This window comes from Hakea prostrata, chromosome 5 (assembly GCF_041222555.1).
Source record: "Hakea prostrata isolate BN-2017 chromosome 5, UWA_Hpros_2, whole genome shotgun sequence".
Taxonomy (NCBI): domain Eukaryota; kingdom Viridiplantae; phylum Streptophyta; class Magnoliopsida; order Proteales; family Proteaceae; genus Hakea; species Hakea prostrata.
Window position 1 is genome coordinate 2,248,052 of NC_142604.1, and position 22,038 is coordinate 2,270,089.

At 36.7% G+C, this 22,038-nt stretch overlaps 1 long non-coding RNA gene across 1 annotated transcript in view; it reads right to left on the reverse strand.

The window, feature by feature from the left end:
• Positions 1-22,038, reverse strand: part of LOC149014360 (uncharacterized) — a 62,396-nt gene that overhangs the window by 40,092 nt on the left and 266 nt on the right. Inside the window, exon 2 of the long non-coding RNA XR_016173410.1 lies at positions 20,919-20,980. This is a non-coding gene — a long non-coding RNA (uncharacterized LOC149014360). The remainder of the gene's footprint in view (positions 1-20,918; positions 20,981-22,038) is intronic.

Sequence of the window (22,038 nt, forward strand, 5' to 3'; positions counted from 1 at the left end):
GAAAGTAATCTTATTCCCAAATCTAACCTAAACCACATCATTCTTTCCAACTTTATCCATTATGGCGCCCAATATACTTTTATTTGAATTAGGGCTAAGAAGCCTAAAAGAAACTCAATTGCCAGATTCTCCTAATCCTTAGGGTCTTCAATAAATCACTCCTTGATGTCCTTGAGCTATAACATCTGATCACTATTTTACTTTATGAAAAAATTGTCATCCCCATCTCTAAGCTGTAATTGTTGCTCCTCGAACATCTCCTTTGTCATTTTTTCTTAATGTCCTGCTGCCTACACCTTCACCTTTCCTTCTCTCAATCAAGCAGTATATCATCCAAGGAGCAGTCGTCGAATATTCACCAACTTTTGTTTCGTTTCCTCTCCTAAAGTACAGCAAAAGCCTTATTTGTTCCACGACTTTACCTCAATCTTCATATATAGTAATCGGCCTACAAAGTCCATTAAGGGGTTCGGATAATAGTTATTGCCTTGCTCCTTCTGTTTCATATGACATGATGGTAGTCAAACCAATAGGTCCAAGCCTAGAAGAAACCAAATGGTTTAGAGCAAGAATTTAACTCTTCCATTATCATCACCAGTGTTGGATTATTATCATCAAATGATTCAGGCTCCGAAAAGAACCACTTCAAAGCACCTTAACCTATCCAACCAACAAACAATCTCTAGCACTTTGACAAGCTTCAAACAAATCTAATGCAAAACCCTCTACATAGTCCAAGTATACAATTTCTCAGTCCACCTATAAATATGTCAACCCAAAGTGCAAACATTTAAACACAACATCTCTGCCAACCGATAAGGGTCCACGCCTATCTTCTCTTGACATTGACACACAATATTGAAATACCCTAACACCATTGTCAGCTCATGATTTCTTTACTAAGCACTTCGCCTCCCTCTATAGATGCTTGCTTCCATTCAATTACTAGAATACACTATGGAGAAAACAAAGTAGCTCATTAGAAAACTGTAATTATGACATGATTAAGTTGGGGTTCCATCCGTGGTACTTCAAAATTTACAAAGTTTGGGTCCCATCCAACTCAAGTCAAGTTAGTTCATCCACCATCTGTAATGAACATACTTCCATCCACGTTCCTTGCTACCAAAAAGTCATGTACATTTGCTTCTTCACTTTTTGTAACAAGAAGATGAGCCAAACTCACTTTCTTACTTTTCAACATATTTTTAATATAGCTTTATCTTTGAGGCATTCTGGACTCTCACAGCCCCTGTAGCTGCCTTAAGTATTTAGCTTCCATATCTTTATTCACCACTTCATCCCTATTCACATTGTGTTAATAGGAAGAAACCCATCCAGTTTCTACAATATCCACTTTTGAAGGTAATCAAATTCTATTCTTATTCCAAACTAAGTAGATTCATCAACTAAATCAATAGCAAAATCTCAAAAGGAGATACCATCCTCTTTCCCCTCGACATAACCATATCCTCCATGTATGTTTAACACCTTTGAACTTCCGTGATATGCCCACTTGGGTCACCTCTTTTAATAATCTCTCCTCCTTTCACAAAATAAATACACCAGTCCATCCATCTTCTATAAAAAATGTACCTTAGAGATTTCATCATGTCCAACTTGAGGTGCATATCCTTTAATATATGATCTCTGTCAATAACATAAGCTTGATGGATAGAATCTTACAGCCAAATCTTTTTACAATCACCGCATAATTCTTTCCATCTTATCCACTGCGATGCTAGTCTAAGATTATTCGAATTTGACCCAATTAACCTAAAAAAAATCAGCTACCTCCTTCTTCATAACCTTAGGGACTACGATAAATCAACCCTAATTGTCCTTAAACCATAAGATGTGTTTAGGATTACGCCAATTGTTACCCACCTTAGGGGAAACTTGTTATTCTCGTCTCAAAACTATAATTACTGCTCCCAAGATATCTCCTCCATGATTTTATCCTCAAGAGGTGCTGGCCACTCCTTCAACCTTTGCTTCTCTTAATCCAGTAGTTTATTATCCAAGGGTGAACAACATTCCAGTTATTAAATATTACCCAACTTCTGTTTGACTTCCTTTATTGAAAGATAAGTACATCATTCTTTGTTCCACGACTTTACCTCATTCTTAACAGATCCTAATTATCCGACAAAGCCCAAAGGGGATTGAATGGTATTCACATATTTGGGTCATCCACTTCTCACAACATAAAGGTAGTAGCCCTATAATCCCTAATCTAAAAGAACCTAAATAGTTTGGGACCTGAATTAAACTCCTTTGTTAACTTCACAAGTATTGGATTATTATATGATCAAATGATCCTAGCTCCGAAACATATGGTTCAAATAACCTTAACCGAAAAAACCAATCAACATTCACTAACACTCCACCAAGCTTCAAACGAATCTTATGCTCTCAAAACTCTACTAATTTGTCCAAGTGTACACTTTCTCGCTCCACATTAAATATGTCAACCAGCCTCATCAATTCAAACATTTAACCCCTCCTTCACTGCCAACTACAAAAAGGTGCCAGTAATCTTATTCCCAAATCCTTTAACCTAAACCACATCATTCTTTACCATCTTTATCCACTGTCGCACCCATTATACTTTTATTTCAATTATGCCAAAGAGCGGAAAAAAAGTAATTGCCTACTCCATCATATCCTTAGGGTCATCAATAAATAACTCCTTGATGTCCTTGAGCTATAAGATCTGATCACTATTCCACCTTAAGAAAAAATTGTCATCCCCATATCTAAGCTGTAATTGTTGCTCCCCGTACATCTCCTTTGTCATTTTATCTTAATGTCGTGCTGCCTACTCCTTCACCTTTGCTTTTCTCAATCTAGCAGTACATCATCTAAGGAGCAGTTGTTAAATATTTTCCAACTTCTGTTTAGCTTACTCCACTAAAGAACAGCCAAAGCCTCATTTGTTCCACGATTTTACCTCAATCTTAACATATATGAATCAGCCTGCAAAGCCCATTAAGGGGTTCGGATAATATTTATTGACTGGCTCCGTCCAGTTCTTATGACATGATTATAGTCAAACAAAAAGGTCCTAGCCTAAAAGAACCCAAATTGGTTAGAGGAAGAATTTAACTCTTCCATTATCATTACTTTTGTTGGATTATTATAATCAAATGACCCTGGCTCCGAAAAGAACACACTTCAAACAACCATAACCTATCCAACCAAACAACATTCTCTACAACTTTGTCAAGCTTCAAACGAATCTCATCCTAAACCCTCTACTTAGTTGTCCAAATATACAATTTCTCAATTCACTTTAGATATGTCGAACAAGTGTGCAAACATTTACACCTAACATTTCTTCCAACCGTAAAAGGTCCACGCCTATCTTCTCACTACATTGACACAAGATATTGACATACCCTAAGACCATCCTCGGCTCATGAATTCTTTACTAAGCCTTTTGCATCCCTCTATAGATGCTTGCGTCCATTGAAATACTAAAATACACTATAGAGCAAACAAAGTAGCTTATTAGAAAACTTTAACCAAGACATTATTAAGTGAGGGTTCCATACGTGGTACTTCAAAATTTACAAAGTTTGGGTCCCATCCAACTCAAGTCATGTGAGTTTTCCCACTATCCGTTATGAACATACTTCCATCCACATTCCTTGCTATAAAAAGTAATCTACATTTGCCTCCTTTCTTTTTGTTACTAGAAGATAAGCCAAACTCACTTTCTTACTCTTCAACATATTTTAAATATGGCTTTATCTCTGAGGCATTCCTGACCCTCATAGCCCCTGTACCTGCCTTAAGTATTTAGCATCCATATCTTTATTTACCACTTCATCGCTATTCATATTGTGTTAGTGGGAAGAAACCCATCTAGCTTCTACGATATCCACTTTTGAAGGTAATCAAATTTTATTCTTATTCCAAACTAAGCAGTTTCATCAACTAAATCAAAAGCAACAACAAAATCTCAACAGGACATACCATCCACTTTCCCCTCGACATAACCATATCCTCCATGTATGTTTAACTCTTTTGAACTTCCATAATATGTAAACTTGGATCACCTCTTGTAATAATCTCTCCACCTTTCAAAAAATCCTGACACCAGTCCATCCATCTTCTATCAAAAATGAAGCTTTGCAATTTCATCATGTCCAACTTGAGGTGCATATGCTTTAATTAATGATCTCCGTCAATAACATAAGTTTGATGGATAGAAATTTACAGCAAATCTTTTAACATGCACCACATCCTTCTTTCCAACTTATCCACTGTGACGCTAGTCTAACATTATTCGAATTTGACCTATTTAATCTAAAAAAATCAGCTACCTCCTTCTTCATAACCTTGGGGACTACGATAAATCAACCCTCAATGTCCTTGAACCAAGACATCCCCTTTATGATTTTATCTTCGTGTAGTACTGCATCAGCCTTTGCTTCTTTTAATCCAGTAGTTTATTATCCTAGGGTGAACTACTTTATAGTTATTGAACATTTCCCAACTTCTGTTTAGCTTCCTTTATCGAAAGAATCAAGATAAGTACAACATTCATTGTAACACGACTTTACATCATTCTTAACAGATCCTAATTAGCCGGCAAAGCCCATTAAGGGGATTGAACAATATTCACATACTTGTGTCATCCACTTCTTACAACATAAAGGTAGTCAGCCCTAAAGGCCCTAATCTAGAACAATCTAAATGGTTTGGGACCTGAATTAAACTACTTTTTCTTCACAAGCATTGGATTATTATATGATCAAATGATCCTAGCTCCGAAACATATGGTTCAAATAACATTAACCGAAAAACCCAATCAACATTCCCTAACACTCCACCAAGCTTCAAACGAATCTTATGCTCTCAACTCTAATGATTTGTCCAAGTGTACAGTTTCTCGCACCACATTAAATATGTCAACAAACCTCATCAATTCAAACATTTAACCCCATCTTTGCTGCCAGCTGCAAAAAGGTGCCAATAATCTTATTCCCAAATCTTTTAACCTAAACCACATTATTCTTTCCATCTTTATCCAATGTGGCACCCATTATACTTTTATTTGAATTAGGGCCACTTAGCCTAAAAAAACACAATTGCCTAATCCTTCATATGCTTAGGGTCTTCAATAAATCACTTCTTGATGTCCTCGAGCTATAAGATATAATCAATATTCCACCTTATGAAAAAATTGTCATCCCCATCTCTATACTGTAATTGCTGCTCCCAAGTCATCTACTTTGTCATTTTATCTTAATGTCGTGCTGCATACACCATCACCTTGGCTTCTATCAATCTAGTAGTATATCATCCAAGGAGCAGTTGTTGAATATTCACATTTCCTCCACTAAAGTACAGCCAAAGCCTTATTTGTTCCACGGTTTAACCTCAATCTTCATATATAGTAATAGGCCTGCAAAGCCCATTAAGGGGTTCGGATAATAGTCATTGACTTGCTCCTTTCGTTTCATATGACAATATGGTAGTCAAACCAATAGGTCCAATCCTAGAAGAACCCAAATGGTTTAGCAAGAATTTAACTCTTCCATTATCATCACCAGTGTTGGATTATTATAATCAAATGATTCTAGCTCCGAAAAGAACACACTTCAAACAATCTTAACCTATCCAACCAACCAACATTCCCTAGCAATCTCTCAAGCTTCAAACGAATATCATGCTAAACCCATTACTTTGCTATCCAAGTATAAAATTTCACAGTCCACTTTAGACATGTCAACCCAATGTGCAAACATTTAAACCCAACATTTCTTCCAACCGTGAAGGGTCCACGCCTATCTTCACTCTACATTAACAAACAATATTGACATACCCTAAGACCATCATCGGCTCATGAATTCTTTACTAAGCCCTTCGCATCCCTCAATAGATGCTTGCGTCCAATGAATTACTAGAATACATTATAGAACAAACAAAGTAGCTAAATAGAAAACTCTAACCAAGATATGATTAAGTTGGGGTACCATCCGCGGTACTTCAAAATTTACAAAGTTTAGGTCCCATCCAACTCAAGTCATGTTAGTTCTTCCACTATTTGTCATGAACATACTTCCATCCACGTTCCTTGCTATTAAAAAGTCATCTACATTTGCTTCCTTTCTTTTCGTTACAAGAAGATAAGCCAAGCTCACTTTCTTACTGTTCAACATATTTTAAATATGGCTTTATCTCTGAGGCATTCCTGACCCTCACAGCCACTGTAGCTGCCATATGTATTTAGCATCCATATCTTTATACACAACTTCATCCCTATTCATATTTTGTTAATAGGAAGAAACCCATCCAGGTTCTACGATATCCACTTTTGAAGGTTATAAAATTCTATTCTTATTCCAAACTAAGCATTTTCATTAACTAAATCAAAAGCAACAACAAAATCTCAAAAGGAGATACAATCCTCTTTCCCCCTCGACACAACCATATCCTCCATGTATGTTTAACTCTTTTGAACTTCCTTGATATGCCCAATTGGAACACCTCTTATAATAATCTCTGCTCCCTTCCAAAATCCTTTCACCAATCCATCTATCTTCTATCAAAAATGTAGCTATGTAATTTCATCATGTGCAAGTTGAGGTGCATATCCTTTAAGTTATGATTTCCATCAATAACATAAGCTTGATGGATAGAATCGTACAGCAAAATCTTTAAACAACGACCACATCCTTCTTTCCATCTTCTCCACTGTGACGCTAGTCTAACATTATTCGAATTTGACCCATTTAACCTAAAAAAAATCAGCTACCTCCTTCATAACCTTGGGGACTACAATAAATCAACCCTCAATGTCCATGAACCATTAGAAGTGTTCAGGATTTCGCCTATTGTTGACCACCATATGGGAAAATTGTTTTTCTCGTCTCAAATCTATAATTACTGCTTCCAAAACATCTCCTCTACAATTTTATATTCATGTAGTGCTGGCAACTCCTTCAGCCTTTGCTTCTCTTAATCAAGTAGTTTATTATCCAAGGGTGAACTACTTCCAAGTTATTGAATATTTCCCAACTTCTGTATGGCTTCCTTTATTGCAAGATAAGTACATCCTTCATTGTTCCACGACATTACCATATTCTTAACAGATCCTAATTAGCCGGCAAAGCCCATTAAGGGGATTGAACGGTATTCACATACTTGTGTCATCCACTTCTTACAACATAAAGGTAGTCAGCCCTAGAGGCCCTAATCTAGAAGAATCTAAATGGTTTGGGACCTGAATTAAACTCCTTTGTTATCTTCACAAGCATTGGATTATTATATGATCAAATGATCCTAGCTCCGAAACATATGGTTTAAATAACCTTAACCGAAAAACCCAATCAACATTCCCTAACACTCCTCCAAGCCTCAAACGAATCTTATGCTCTCAACTCTACTGATTTGTCCAAGTGTACAGTTTCTCACACCGCATTAAATATGTCAACCAACCTCATCAATTCACAGATTTAACCCCTCCTTTGCTGCCAGCTGCAAAAAGGTGCCAGTAATCTTATTCCCAAATCTTTTAACCTAAACCACATTATTCTTTCCATCTTTATCCACTGTGGCACCCATTATAGTTTTATTCGAATTAGGGCCACTTAGCCAAAAAAAACTCAATTGCCTAATCCTTCATATGCTTAGGGTCTTCAATAAATCACTTCTTGATGTCCTCGAGCTATAAGATCTGATAACTATTTAACTTTATGAAAAAATTGTCATCTCCATCTCTAAGCTGTAATTGTTGCTCCCCAGACATCTCCTTTCTCATTTTATCTTAATGTCATGCTGCCTACACCATCACCTTGGCTTCGATCAATCTAGTAGTATATCATCCAAGGAGCAGCTGGATGAATATTCACCAACTTCAGATTAGTTTCCTCCACTAATGTACAGCCAGAGCCTTATTTGTTCCACGATTTTACCTCAATCTTAACATATTGTAATCAAGCTGCAAAGCCCATTGAGGGTTTCCAATAATAGTTATTGACTTGCTCCATCCGGTTCTAATTACATGAAGGTAGCCAAACCAATAGGTCCTAGCTTAGAAGAACCCAAATGTTTAAGAGAAAGAATTTAATTCATCCATTATCATCACCAGTGTTGGATAATTATAATCAAATGATCCTGACTCCGAAAAGAACACACTTCAAACAACCTTAACCTATCCAACCAACCAACATTCTCTAGCACTCTGACAAGCTTCAAACGAATCTAATGCTAAACCCTCTACATAGTTGTCCAAGTAAACAATTTCTCAATCCACTTAAAAATATGTCAACCCAATGTGCAAACATTTAAACCCAACATTTCAGTCAACCGTGAAGGGTCCACGCCTATCTTCTCTCTACATTGACACACACTATTGACATACCCTAACACCATCCTCGGCTCAATAATTCTTTACTAAGCCCATCGCATCCCTCTATAGATGCTTGCTTCCATTAAATTACTAGAATACACTACGGAGAAAACGAAGTAGCTTATTAGAAAACTATAACTATGACATGATTAAGTTGGGGTTCCATCCGTGGTACTTAAAAATTTACAAAGTTTGGGTCCCATCCATCTCAAATCAAGTGATGTACATTTGCTTCTTCTCTTTTTGTTACAAGAAGATAAGCCAAACTCACTTTTTACTCTACAACAAATTTTTAATATGGCTTTATCTCTGAGGCATTCCTGACCCTCACAGCCACTGTTGCTGCCTTAATTATTTAGCATCCATATCTTTATTCAACACTTCATCCCTATTCAGATTGTGTTAATAGGAAGAAACCCATCCAACTTCTACAATATCCACTTTTGAAGGTAATCAAATTCTATTCTTATTCCACACTAAGCAGTTTCATCAACTAAATCAAAAGCAATAGCGAAATCTCAAAAGGAGATACCATCCTCTTTCCCCTCGACATAACCATATCCTCCATGTATGTTTAACTCCTTTGAACTTCCTTGATATGCCCACTTGGATCACCTCTTTTAATAATCTTTCCTCCTTTCACAAAATAATTACACAAGTCCATCCATCTTCACTCAAAAATGTACCATTGCGATTTCATCATGTCCAACTTGAGGTGCATATCCTTTAATTTATGATCTTCGTCAATAACATAAGCTTGATGGATAAAATCTTAAAGCCAAATCTTTTAAAATTCACCGCACCCTTCTTTCTATCTTATCCACTGCGATGCTAGTCTAACATTATTCGAATTTGACACATTTAACCTAAAAAAATTAGCTACCTCCTTCTTCATAACCTTGGGGACTACGATAAATAAACCCTCAATGTCCTTGAACCATAAGATGTGTTTAGGATTTCGCCAATTGTTGGCCACCTTATGGGAAACCTGTTATTCTCGTCCCAAAACTATAATTACTGCTCCCAAGACATCTCCACAATGATTATATCCTCATTTGGTGCTAGCCACTCCTTCAACCTTTGCTTCTCTTAATCCAGTAGTTTATTATGCAATGGTGAACTACATTCCAGTTATTGAATATTACCCAACTTCTGTTTGGCTTCCTTTATTGCAAGATAAGTACATCCTTCTTTGTTCCACGACTTCACCTCATTCATAACAAATCCTAATTAGCCGGCAAAGCCCAAAGGGGATTGAACGGTATTCGCATACTTGTGTCTTCCACTTCTTACAACATAAAGGTAGTCAGCCCTAGAGGCCCTAATCTAGAAGAATCTAAATGGTTTGGGACTGAAATAAACTGCTTTGTCCAAGCTTCAAACGAATCTTATGCTCTCAGCTCTACTAATTTGTCCAAGTGTACACTTTCTCGCTCCACATTAAATATGTCAACCAGCCTCAACAATTTACACATTGAACCCCTCCTTTGCTGCCAACTGCAAAAAGGTGTCAGTAATCTAATTCCCAAATCCTTTAACCTAAACCGCATCATTTTTTCCATCTTTATCCACTGTGGCACCCATTATACTTTTATTTCAACTAGGGCCAAAGAGCCTAAAAAAAATCAATTGCCTACTCCATCATATCCTTAGGGTCGTCAATAAATAACTCCTTGATGTCCTCGAGCTATAAGATCTGATCACTATTCCACCTTAAGAAAAATTTGTCATCCCCATCTCTAATCTGTAATTGTTGCTCCCCATACATCTCCTTTGTCATTTTATCTTAATGTCGTGCTGCCTACTCCTTCACCTTTGCTTCTCTCAATCTAGTAGTACATCATCCAAGGAGCAGTTGTTGCATATTCACCAACTTCTGTTTAGCTTACTCCACTAAAGAACAGCTAAAGCCTCTCATTTGTTCCACGATTTTACCTCAATCTCAACATATATCAATAAGCCTGCAAAGCCCATTAAGGGGTTCGGATAATATTTATTGACTGGCACCGTCCAGTTCTTATGAGATGATGGTAGTCAAACCAATAGGTACTAGCCTAGAAGAACCCAAATGGTTTAGAGGAAGAATTTAACTCTTCCATTATCATCACTTGTGTTGGATTATTATAATCAAATGACCCTGGCACCAAAAAGAACACACTTCAACCTACCTTAATCTGTCCAACCAACAAACATTCCCTAGCACTTTGTCAAGCTTCAAACGAATTTCATCCTAAACCCTCTACATAGTTGTCCAAGTATACAATTTCTCAGTGCACTTTAGATATGTCGAACCAGTGTGCAAACATTTAAACCTAACATCTTCCAACCGTGAAAGCTCCACGCCTATCTTCTCTCTACATTGACACAAAATATTGACATACTATAAGACCACCCTCGGCTTATGAATTCTTTACTAAGCCTTTCGCATCCCTCTATAGATGATTGTGTCCATTGAAATACTAAAATACACTATAAAGCAAACAAAGTAGCTTATTAGAAAACTCTAACCAAGACATAATTAAGTTGGCGTTCCATCCGTGGTACTTCATAATATACAAAGTTTGGGTCCCATCCAACTCAAGTCATGTGAGTTTTTCCACTATCCGTTATGAACATACTTCCATCCACGTTCCATACTACTAAAAAGTCATCTACATTATCTTCCCTTCTTTTTGTTCCTAGAAGATAAGCCAAACTCACTTTCTTACTCTTCAACATATTGTAAATATGGCTTTATCTCTGAGGCATTCCTAACCCTCACAGACCCTGTAGCTGCCTTAAGTATTTAGCATCCATATCTTTTTTCACCACTTCATCCCTATTCATATTGTGTTAATAGGAAGAAACCCATCTAGCTTCTACGATATAAACTTTTAAAGGTAAGTAAATTCTATTCTTATTCCAAACTAAGCAGTTTCATCAACTAAATCAAAAGCAACAGCAAAATCACAAAAGGACATACCGTCCTCTTTCCCCTCAACATAACCATATCCTCCATGTATGTTTAACTCCTTTGAACTTCCTTGATATGCCCACTTGGATCACCTCTTGTAAAAACCTCATCTACTTTAACAAAATCCTTACACAAGTCCATCCATCTTCTATCAAAAATGTAGCTTTACGATTTCATCATGTCCAACTTGAGGTGCATATCCTATAATTTATGATCTCCGTTAATAACATAAGCTTGATGGATAAAATCTTACAGCCAAATCTTTTAACATCCACCACATCCTTTTTTCCAACTAATCCACTATGACACTAGTCTAACATTAATCGAATTTGCCCCAATTAACCTTAAAAAAATCAGCTACCTCCTTCTTCATAACCTTGGGGACTACGATAAATCAACCCTCAATGTCCTTGAACCATAAGATGTGTTCAGGATTTCGCCTATAATTGGCCACCTTATGGGAAAATTGTTATTCTCGTCTCAAAACTATAATTACTGCTCCCAAGACATCTCCTTTATGATTTTATCTTCATCTAGTGCTGGCCACTCCTTCAGCCTTGGCTTCTTTTAATCAAGTAGTATATCATCAAAGGTCGAACTACTTTATAGTTATTGAATATTTCCCAACGTCAAATTAGCTTCCTTTATTGCAAGATACGTGCATCCATCTTTGTTCCACGACTTTACCTCATTCTTAAAAGATCCTAATTAGCCAACAAAACACATTAGGGGGATTGAACGGTAATCACATACTAGTGTCATCCACTTCTCACAACATAAAGGTAGTCAGCCCTAGAGGCCCTAATCTAGAAGAATCAAAATGGTTTGGGACCTGAATTAAACTCATTTGTTATCTTCACAAGCATTGGATTATCATATAATCAAATGATCCTAGCTCCGAAACATACAGTTCAAATAACCTTAACTGAAAAACCCAATCAAAATTTGCAAACACTCTACCAAACTTCAAACGAATCTTATGCTCTCAACCTTACTAATTTGTCCAAGTATACACTTTCTCGCCCCACATTAAATATGTCAACCAGCCACATCAATTCACACATTTAACCCCTCCTTTGCTGCCAACTGCAAAAACGAGCTAGTAAGCTTATTCCCAAATCCTTTAACCTAAACCACATCATTCTTTCCATCTTCATCCACTGTGGCACCCATTAAACTTTTATTTATATTAGGACCAAAGAGCCTTACAAAAAAAATTGCCTACTCCATCATATCGTTAGGGTAATCAATAAATCACTCCTTGACGTCCTCAACCTATAGGATCTGATCACTATTCCACTTTAAGAAAAAATTCTCATCCTTATCTCTAAGTTGTAATTGTTGCTCCCCGTACATCTCCTTTGTCAATTCATCTTAATGTCGTGCTGCCTACTTCTTCACCTTTGCTTCTCTCAATCTAGTAGTACATAATCCAAGCAGCAGTTGTTGAATATTCACAACCTTCAATTTAGCTTACTCCACTAAAGAACAGCCAAAGCCTCATTTGCTCCACGATTTTACCTCAATCTTAACAAATATTAATCAGCCTGCAAAGCCCATTACGAGGTTCGGATAATATTTATTGACTTGCTCCGTCCAGTTCTTATGACATGATGGTAGTCAAACCAATAGGTCCTAGCCTAGAAGAACCCAAATGGTTTAGAGAAAGAATTTAACTCTTCCATTATCATCACTTGTGTGGGATTATTATAATCAAATGACCCTGTCACCGAAAAGAACACACTTCAAACAACCTTAATCTGTCCAACCAACCAACATTCCCTAGCACTTTGTCAAGCTTCAAACGAATCTCATCCTAAACCCTCTACTTAGTTGTCCAAGTATACAATTTCTCAGTGCACTTTAGATATGTCGAACCAGTGGGCGAACAGTAACATTTAAACCCAACATTTCTTCCAACCGTGAAAGGTCCACACCTATCTTCTCTCTATATTGACACAAAATATTGACATACCCTAAGACCATCCACGGCTCACGAATTCTCTACTGAGCCCTTCGCATCGCTTTATAGATGCTTGTGTCCATTGAAATACTAAAATACAAAATAGAGCAAACAAAGTAGCTTATTAGAAAACACTAACCATGAAATGATTAAGTTGGGGTTCCATCCGTGGTACTTCAAATTTTACAAAGTTTGGATCCCATCCAACTCAAGTCATGTGAGTTTATCAACTATCCGTTATGAACATACTTCCATTCATGTTCCTTGCTACTAAAATGTCATCTACATTTGATTCCTTTCTTTTTGTTACTAGAAGATAAGCCAAACTCACTTTCTTACTCTTCAACATAATTTAAATATGGCTTTATCTCTGAGTCATTCCTGACCCTCATAGCCCCAATAGCTGCCTTAAGTATTTAGCATCCATATCTTTATTCACCACTTCATCCCTATTCATATTGTGTTAATAGTAAGAAACCCATCCAACTTCTATGATATCCACTTTTGAAGGTAATCAAATTCTATTCTTATTCCAAACTATACAGTTTCATCAACTAAATCAAAAGCAACACCAAAATCTGAAAGGAAATACCATCCTCTTTCCCTTCGACACAACCATATCCTCCATGCATGTTTAACTCTTTTGAACTTCCATTATATGCCCAATTGGGTCACCTCTTATACTGATCTCTCCTCATTTCACAAAATCCTTACACAAGTCCATCCATCTTCTATCAAAAATGTAGCTTTGAAATTTCATCATGTCCAACATGAGGTGCATATCCATTAATTTATGATCCCCGTCAATAACATAAGCTCCAGGGATAGAATCTTACAGCCAAATCTTTTAACATTCACCACATCCATCTTTCCATCTTATCAACTGCGACGCTAGTCTAACATTATTCGAATTTCACCCATTTAACCTAAAAAAAATCAGCTACCTCCTTCGTAACTTTGGGGACTACAATAAATCAACCCTCAATGTCCTTGAACCATAAGATGTGTTTCTGATTTCGCCAATTGTTGGCCACCTTATGGGAAAATTGTTATTCTCGTCGCAAAACTATAATTAATACTCCCAAAAGATCTCCTTTATGATTTTATCCTCATGTAGTGCAGGCCACTCCTTCAACCTTTGCTTCTCTTAATCCAATAGTTTATTATCCAAGGGTGAAATACTTTCCAATTATTTAATATTTCCCAACTTCTATTTGGCTTCCTTTATGGCAAGATAAGTACATCCTTCTCTGTTCCACGACTTTACCTCATTCTTAACAGATCCTAATTAACCGGCAAAGCCCATTAAAGGGATTGAACGGTATTCACATACTTATGTCATTCACTTCTTACAACATAAAGGTAGTCAACCATAGAGGCCCTAATCTAGAAGAATCTAAATAGTTTGGGACCTGAATTAAACTCCTATGTTATCTTCACAAGCATTGGATTAGTATATGATCAAATGATCCTAACTCCAAAACATACGGTTCAAATAACCTTAACCAAACAAATCTTATGCTCTCAACTCTACTACTTTGTCCAAGTATACACTTTCTCGCTCCAAATTAAATAAGTCAACAAGCCTCATCAATTAACACATTTAACCCCTCCTTTGATGCCAATTGCAAAAAGGTGCCAGTAATCTAATTCCCAAATCCTTTAACCTAAACCACATCATTCTTTCAATCTTTATCCACTGTGGCACCCATTATACTTTTATTTCAATTAGGGCCAAAGAGACTAAAAAAAATCAATTGCCTACTCCATCATATCCTTAGGGTCATCAATAAATCACTCCTTGATGTCCTTGAGCTATAAGATCTGATCACTATTCCACCTTAAGAAAAAATTCTCATCCCCATCTATAAGCTGTAATTGTTGCTCCCCGTACATCTCCTTTGTCATTTTATCTTAATGTCATGCTGCCTACTCCTTCCCCTTTGCTTCTCTCAATTTGGTAGTACATCATCCAAGAAGCAGTTGTTGCACATTCACCAACTTTTGTTTAGCTTACTCCACTAAAGAATAGCCAAAGCCTCATTTGTTCCATGATTTTACCTCAATCTTAACATTTATTAATCAGCCTGCAAAGCCCATTAAGGGGTTCGGATAATTTTTATTGATTTGCTCCGTCCAGTTCTTATGACATCATGGTAGTCAAACCAATAGGTCCTAGCCTAGAAGAACCAAAACGGTTTAGAGAAAGAATATAAGTCTTCCATTATCATCACTAGTGTTGGATTATTATAATCAAATGACCCTAAGAACATTGACCTATCCAACCAACCAACATTCTCTAGCACTTTGTCAAGCTTCAAACGAGTCTCATTCTAAACCCTCGGTTTAGTTGTCCAAGTATACAATTTCTCAGTCCACATTAGATATGTCAAACCAGTGTGCAAACATTTAAACCCAGCATTTCTTATAACCGTGAAAGGTCCACGCCTATCTTCTCTCTACATTGACACAAAATATTAACATACCGTAAGACCATACTCGGCTCATGAATTCTCTACTAAGCCCTTCACATCCCTCTATAGATGCTAGCGTCCATTGAAATACTAAAATACACTATAGAGCAAACAAAGTAGCATATTAGAAAACTCTAACCATGACATGATTAAGTTGGGGTTTCATCTGTGGTACTTCAAAATTTACAAAGTTTGGGTCCCATCCAACTCAAGTCATGTGAGTTTATCCACTATCCGTTATGAAAATACTTCCATCCACGTTCCTTGCTACTAAAAAGTCATCTACATTTGCTTCCTTTCTTTTTGTTACTAGAAGATAAGCCAAACTCACTTTCTTACTCTTCAACTTATTTTAAATATGGCTTTATCTCTGAGGCATTCTTGACCCTCACTACCCCTGTAGCTGCCTTAAGTATTTAGCATGCATATCTTTATTCACCACTTCATCCCTATTCATATTGTGTTAATAGGAAGAAACCCATCCAACTTCTACGATATCCACTTTTGAAGGTAATCAAATTCTATTCTTTTTCCAAACTAAGCAGTTTCATCAACTAAATCAAAAGCAACAGCGATATCTCAACAGGAGATACCATCCTCTTTCCCCTCGACATAACCATATCCTCCATGTATGTTTAACTCATTTGAACTTCCTTGATATGCCCACTTGGATCACCTCTTGTAATAATCTCTCATCCTTTCACAAAATCCTTTCACCAATCCATCCATATTCTATCAAAAATGTAAGCTTTGTGATTTCATCATGTCCAATTTGAGGGGCATATCCTTTAATTTCTGATCTTCCTCAATAAAAAAAGGTTGATGGATAGAATCTTACATCGAAATATTTTAACATCCTCCACATCGTTCTTTCCATCTTATCCACTGCGACACTAGTCTAACATTATTCGAATTTGACCCATTTAACCTAAAAAAAATCAGCTACCTCCTTCGTCATAACCATGGGGACTACGATATATCAACCCTTAATGTCCTGGAACCATATGATGTGTTCAACATTTCACTTATAGTTGGCTACCTTTTGGGAAAATTGTTATTCTCGTGTCAAAACTATAATTACTGCTCCCAAGACATCTCCCTTATGATTTTATCTTCATGTAGTGCTGGCCACTCCTTCAGCTTTTGCTTCTCTTAATCCAATAGTTTATTATCCAAGGGTGAACTACTTTATAGTTATCGAATATTTCCCAACTTCTGTTTAGCTTCCTTTATTAAAACATAAGTACTTCTTTGTTCCACGACTTTACCTCATTCTTAACAGATCCTAAATAGCTGGCAGAGCCCATTAAGGCGATTGAACGGCATTCACATACTTGTGTCATCCACTTCTTACAACATAAAGGTAGTCAGCCCTAGAGGCCCTAATCTAGAAGAATCTAAATGGTTTGGGACCTGAATTAAACTCCTTTCTAATCCTCACTAGCATTGGATTATTATATGATCAAATGATCCTAGCTCCGAGACATATGGTTTAAATAACCTTAACCGAAAAACCCAATAAACATTCGCTAACACTCTACCAAGCTTCAAACGAATCTTACGCTCTCAACTCTACTTATTTGTCCAAGTGTACACTTTCTCGCTCCACATCAAATATATCAACCAGCCACATCAATTCACACATTTAACCCCTCCTTTGCTGCCAATTGCAAAAAGGTGCTAGTAATCTTATTCCCAAATCCTTTAACCTTAACCACTTCATTCTTTCCATCTTTATCCACAGTGGCACCCATTATACTTTTATTTCAATTAGGGCAAATTAGCCAAAAAAAAACTCAAATGCCTACTCCATCATATCCTTAGGGTCATCAATAAATCAATCCTTGATGTCCTCGAGCTATAAGATCTAATCACTATTCCATCTTAAGAAAAAATTGTAATCCCCATTTATAAGCTGTAATTGTTGCTCCCCGTACATCTCCTTTCTCATTTTTACATCTCCTTTCTCATTTTATCTTAATGTCGTGTTGCCTACTCCTTCACCTTTGCTTCTCTCAATCTAGTAGTATATCATCCAAGGAACAGTTGTTGAAAATTCACCAACTTTAATTTAGTTTCCTCCGCTAAAGTACAGAAGAAAGCTTATTTGTTCGACGATTTCACCTAATCTTAACATATAGTAATCAGCATGCAAAGCCCATTACGGGGTTCGGATAATAGTTATTGACTTGCTCCGTCCGTTTCTTATGTCATGATGGTAGTCAAACCAATAGGTCCTAGCCTAAAAGAACCCAAATGGTTTAGAGGAAGAATTTAACTCTTCCATTATCATCACCAGTGTTTGATTATTATAATCAAATGATCCTGGCTCCAAAAAGAACACACTTCAAACAACGTTAACCTATCCAACCAATCAACATTCTCTAGCACTCTGACAAGCTTCAAACGAATCTCTTGCAAAACCCTCTACTTAGTTGTCTAAGTATACAATTTCACAGTCCACTTATAAATATGTCAACCCAATGTGCAAACATTTAAACCCAACATTTCTACCAACCATGAAGGGTCCATGCCTATCTTCTCTCTACATTGACACAAAATATTTGCATACGCTAAAACCATCCTAAGCTTATGAATTCTTTACTAGGCCCTCCGCATTCCTCTATAGATGCTTGCTTCCATTGAATTACTAGAATACACTATGTAGCAAACAAAGTAGCTTATTAGAAAACCGTAACCATGACAGGATTAAGTTGGGGTTCCATCCGTGGTACTTCAAAATTTACAAAGTTTGGGTCCCATCCAACTCAAGTCATGCTATTCTCCACCATCTATTCTAAACATACTTCCATAGACGTACCTTGCTACCAAAAAGTCATGTGCACTTGCTTCCTCTCTTTTTGTTACTAGAAGATTGGCCAAACTCACTTTCTTACTCTTCAACATGTTTTAAATATGGCTTTATCTCTGAGGCATTCTTGGCCCTCACAGCCCCTGTAGCTGCCATAAGTATTTAGCATCCATATCTTTATTCACCACTTCATCCCTATTCATATTGTGCTAATAGGAAGAAACCCATCCAGGTTCTACGATATCCACTTTTGAAGGTTATCAAATTCTATTCTTATTCCAAACTAAGCATTTTCATAACTAAATCAAAAGCAACAGCAAAATCTCAAAAGGAGATACCATCCTCTTTCCCCCTCGAATCAACCATATCCTCCATGTATGTTTAACTCTTTTGAACTTCCTTGATATGCCCACTTGGATCACCTCTTATAATAATCTCTCCTCCATTTACAAAATCCTTACACCAATCCATCTATCTTCTATCAAAAATGTAGCTTTGTGATTTCATCATGTCCAACTTGAGGTGCATATCCTTTAATTTATGATCTCCATCAATAACATAAGCTTGATTGATAGAATCATACAGCCAAATCTTTTAACATCCACCACATCGTTCTTTCCATCTTATCCATTATAACGCTAGTCTAACGTTTTTAGAATTCGACACACTTAGCTTAGAAAAAATCAGCTACCTCCTCGTTCATATCCTTGGGGACTTGAATAAATCAACCCTTCAGTGTTTTAACAATAAAATATGAACACGATTCCACATATAATTTACCCCTTAATGGAAAATTTGTTATTCTCGTCTTCAAATTATAATTATTGCTCCCCAGACATCTCCTTTATGATTTTTTATTCATGTAGTACTGCCTACCCCTTCACCTTTGGTTCTCTTAATACAGTAGTTTATCAACCAAGGTTGAACCATTTTGTAGTTATTGAATATTCGCCAACTTCTGTTTAGCTATCTTCGTTGTTAAATTAGTACATACTTCTTTCTCCCACGACTTCGCCTCAATCTTAACAGATCCTAATCAGCCGGCAAAGCCCATTAAGAGGTTTGAACAGTATTTACTTACTTGTGTCATCCTCTTCTTAAAACGTAATGGAACTCAACCCTAGAGGTCCTAATCTATATCTATAAGAATATAAATGGTTTAGAACCTGAATTAAACTCCTCTACTATCTTCACAAGCATTGGATTATTATGATTGCATGATCATGGCTCCAAAATTTATAGTTCAAACAACCTTAACCTATCAACCCAACCCACACTCTCTACCACTTTATCAATCTTTGGGGACCCATTTAGCCTATTAAAAATCAGCTACCTCCTCCTACAGATCCTTGGGGACTTCAATATAACAATCCTTAATGTCCTTGAACTATAAGATGTGATCACGAGTCCGCTAACAGTTGACTACCTTTTGGAAAAACTGTTATTCTTGTCTCCAAACTATAATTACTACTCCTCAAACAACTCTGTTATGATTTTTTCTTCATGTAGTGCTGCCTACTCCATCACCTGTGCTTCTCTAAATCCAGTAGTTTATCATCCAAGGGTGAACTACTTTGTAGTTTTTGAATATTCGCCAACTTCTGTTTAGCTTCCTTCACTATTAGATAAGTACAACCAAATTCTTCTTTGTACCACAACTTTACCTCAATCTTTACATATCATAATCAGCCGACATGGCCTATCAAGGAGTCCAAACAGTATTTACTGACTTCTGTCATCCTCTTCTTACACCATGATGGTAATAAGCCCAAGAGGTCCCATTCTAGAAGAATCAATATGGTTTAGCACCTGAATTAAACTCCTCTATTATCTCACAAGCATTGGATTATTATGATTAGATGACCCTAACTCCAAAAAATATGCTTCAAACAACCTTAACCTATCAACCCAACCAACATTCTCTAACACTTTATCAATCTTCATATGAATCTTATGCACTACCCTCCAACTTTTCTTCCATGTTCATGAATTATGTTTTCTACATAGAATCTCCTACTTACTTATCGAACAGTTTATTAAAGAGAAAAAGTTTAGATATAAGAGAAGTTCATATTAACAAACATATAAATTAACCATAAAACTTTGATGACATAAAGCTTCTCGGTATGTCTACTAAATTTATATTGAACTACTGAATAGAATCATGCTTATGAGGAACCATTCCACAATATTTGAGGAGTGAAATATTCAGCAAATGCTACCAACAGAAAATTAATGCCCATTACAGGGCACTCAGAAAGGCGGGGAGGGAAATTGAAAAACAAGAAAAAAATTAGAAACACTGGATGGTGTGGTTTGATAGATACATAAAACTAGCAGAAATAACTCACCATTTCCACATGCATGGTCTTGACTGACTTCTTTCTGTACAAGCTCTAGTAGGACAAGCATCCTAGACAGAGAGAGGGTAGAAAAAGAAAACCACAAGAATCTCAATAAATGGCTGTAATTTGTAAGTAGAGGCCAATCCAAACATTATACTTAGTAACTGAAAGGATAAGTATATTACAAGAAAATGTTTGCACAACAGTTTTAAGCTGAGGACCCTGGTATGACATCTAGAAGATAGGCAACTCTAGTTGTTTAAGAATTTAAGTCATTAATTTTAACAATCTAAGGAAACTACATTAGTCACCCAACATCGAACAAGATCTTCACCTTATTTTTCGGTAGTGGTGGATGAGGCACATGGACATATCTGAACTTTAATGTGATAGACAAATGCCATAATTGAAGGGAAAGTATACAACAGGCATAGTACCATGATATGCGCAGAATTTTACCAAATCAAAACCAGAGATAAAATTGATACAACTGAAATGCAGAAGTCGATATGGGTAAACGGTAGAAGACAGAACTATAAATCAACAAATCAATAATGACGTAGGAACGAAAAAATCAGATTAGTACTAGAAGGGAGAGAAGCTATGTCCGACTCTTTGCTGGAGAGACATACAGAAGAGAGAGAGGGAAACTTGGGGAATGTCCGACTGGAATGAAGGTCGACCGCAGTCTTAAAAGTAAAGAAGCGATGAACTTCTTTTTTCTTGGAGTTGAAGCTTACATATTAAAGTGAGGAAAACAATGATATACAAAATAACCTTAAGTTTCATTTGAAGAAAAAGCCTACAATCTTCGGGAATGCTCAAGAACTTCGAACAGAACTTAACGGCCGCGATCGAAAAGAAAAGTAGGATAAGATTCTTATTAGCAAGTAGCAACGAATAGCAGAGAAAGGAGTTGGTGATCGGGATCGTGGGATCGGATGTCTAGATAGCAAACCCTAAATTTCATTTCAATAACAAATTAAAAAATCTATTAAAAGAGGGATTGAAGAGAAGATCGCGAACCATGGATGTCTAGAAAGAAAAGAAATACGACCTCGCTTCAGTTTTCTTCGAGAAAACTGAAGCGAGGTCGTATTTCTTCTCCCTACGACTTCCGATCCCA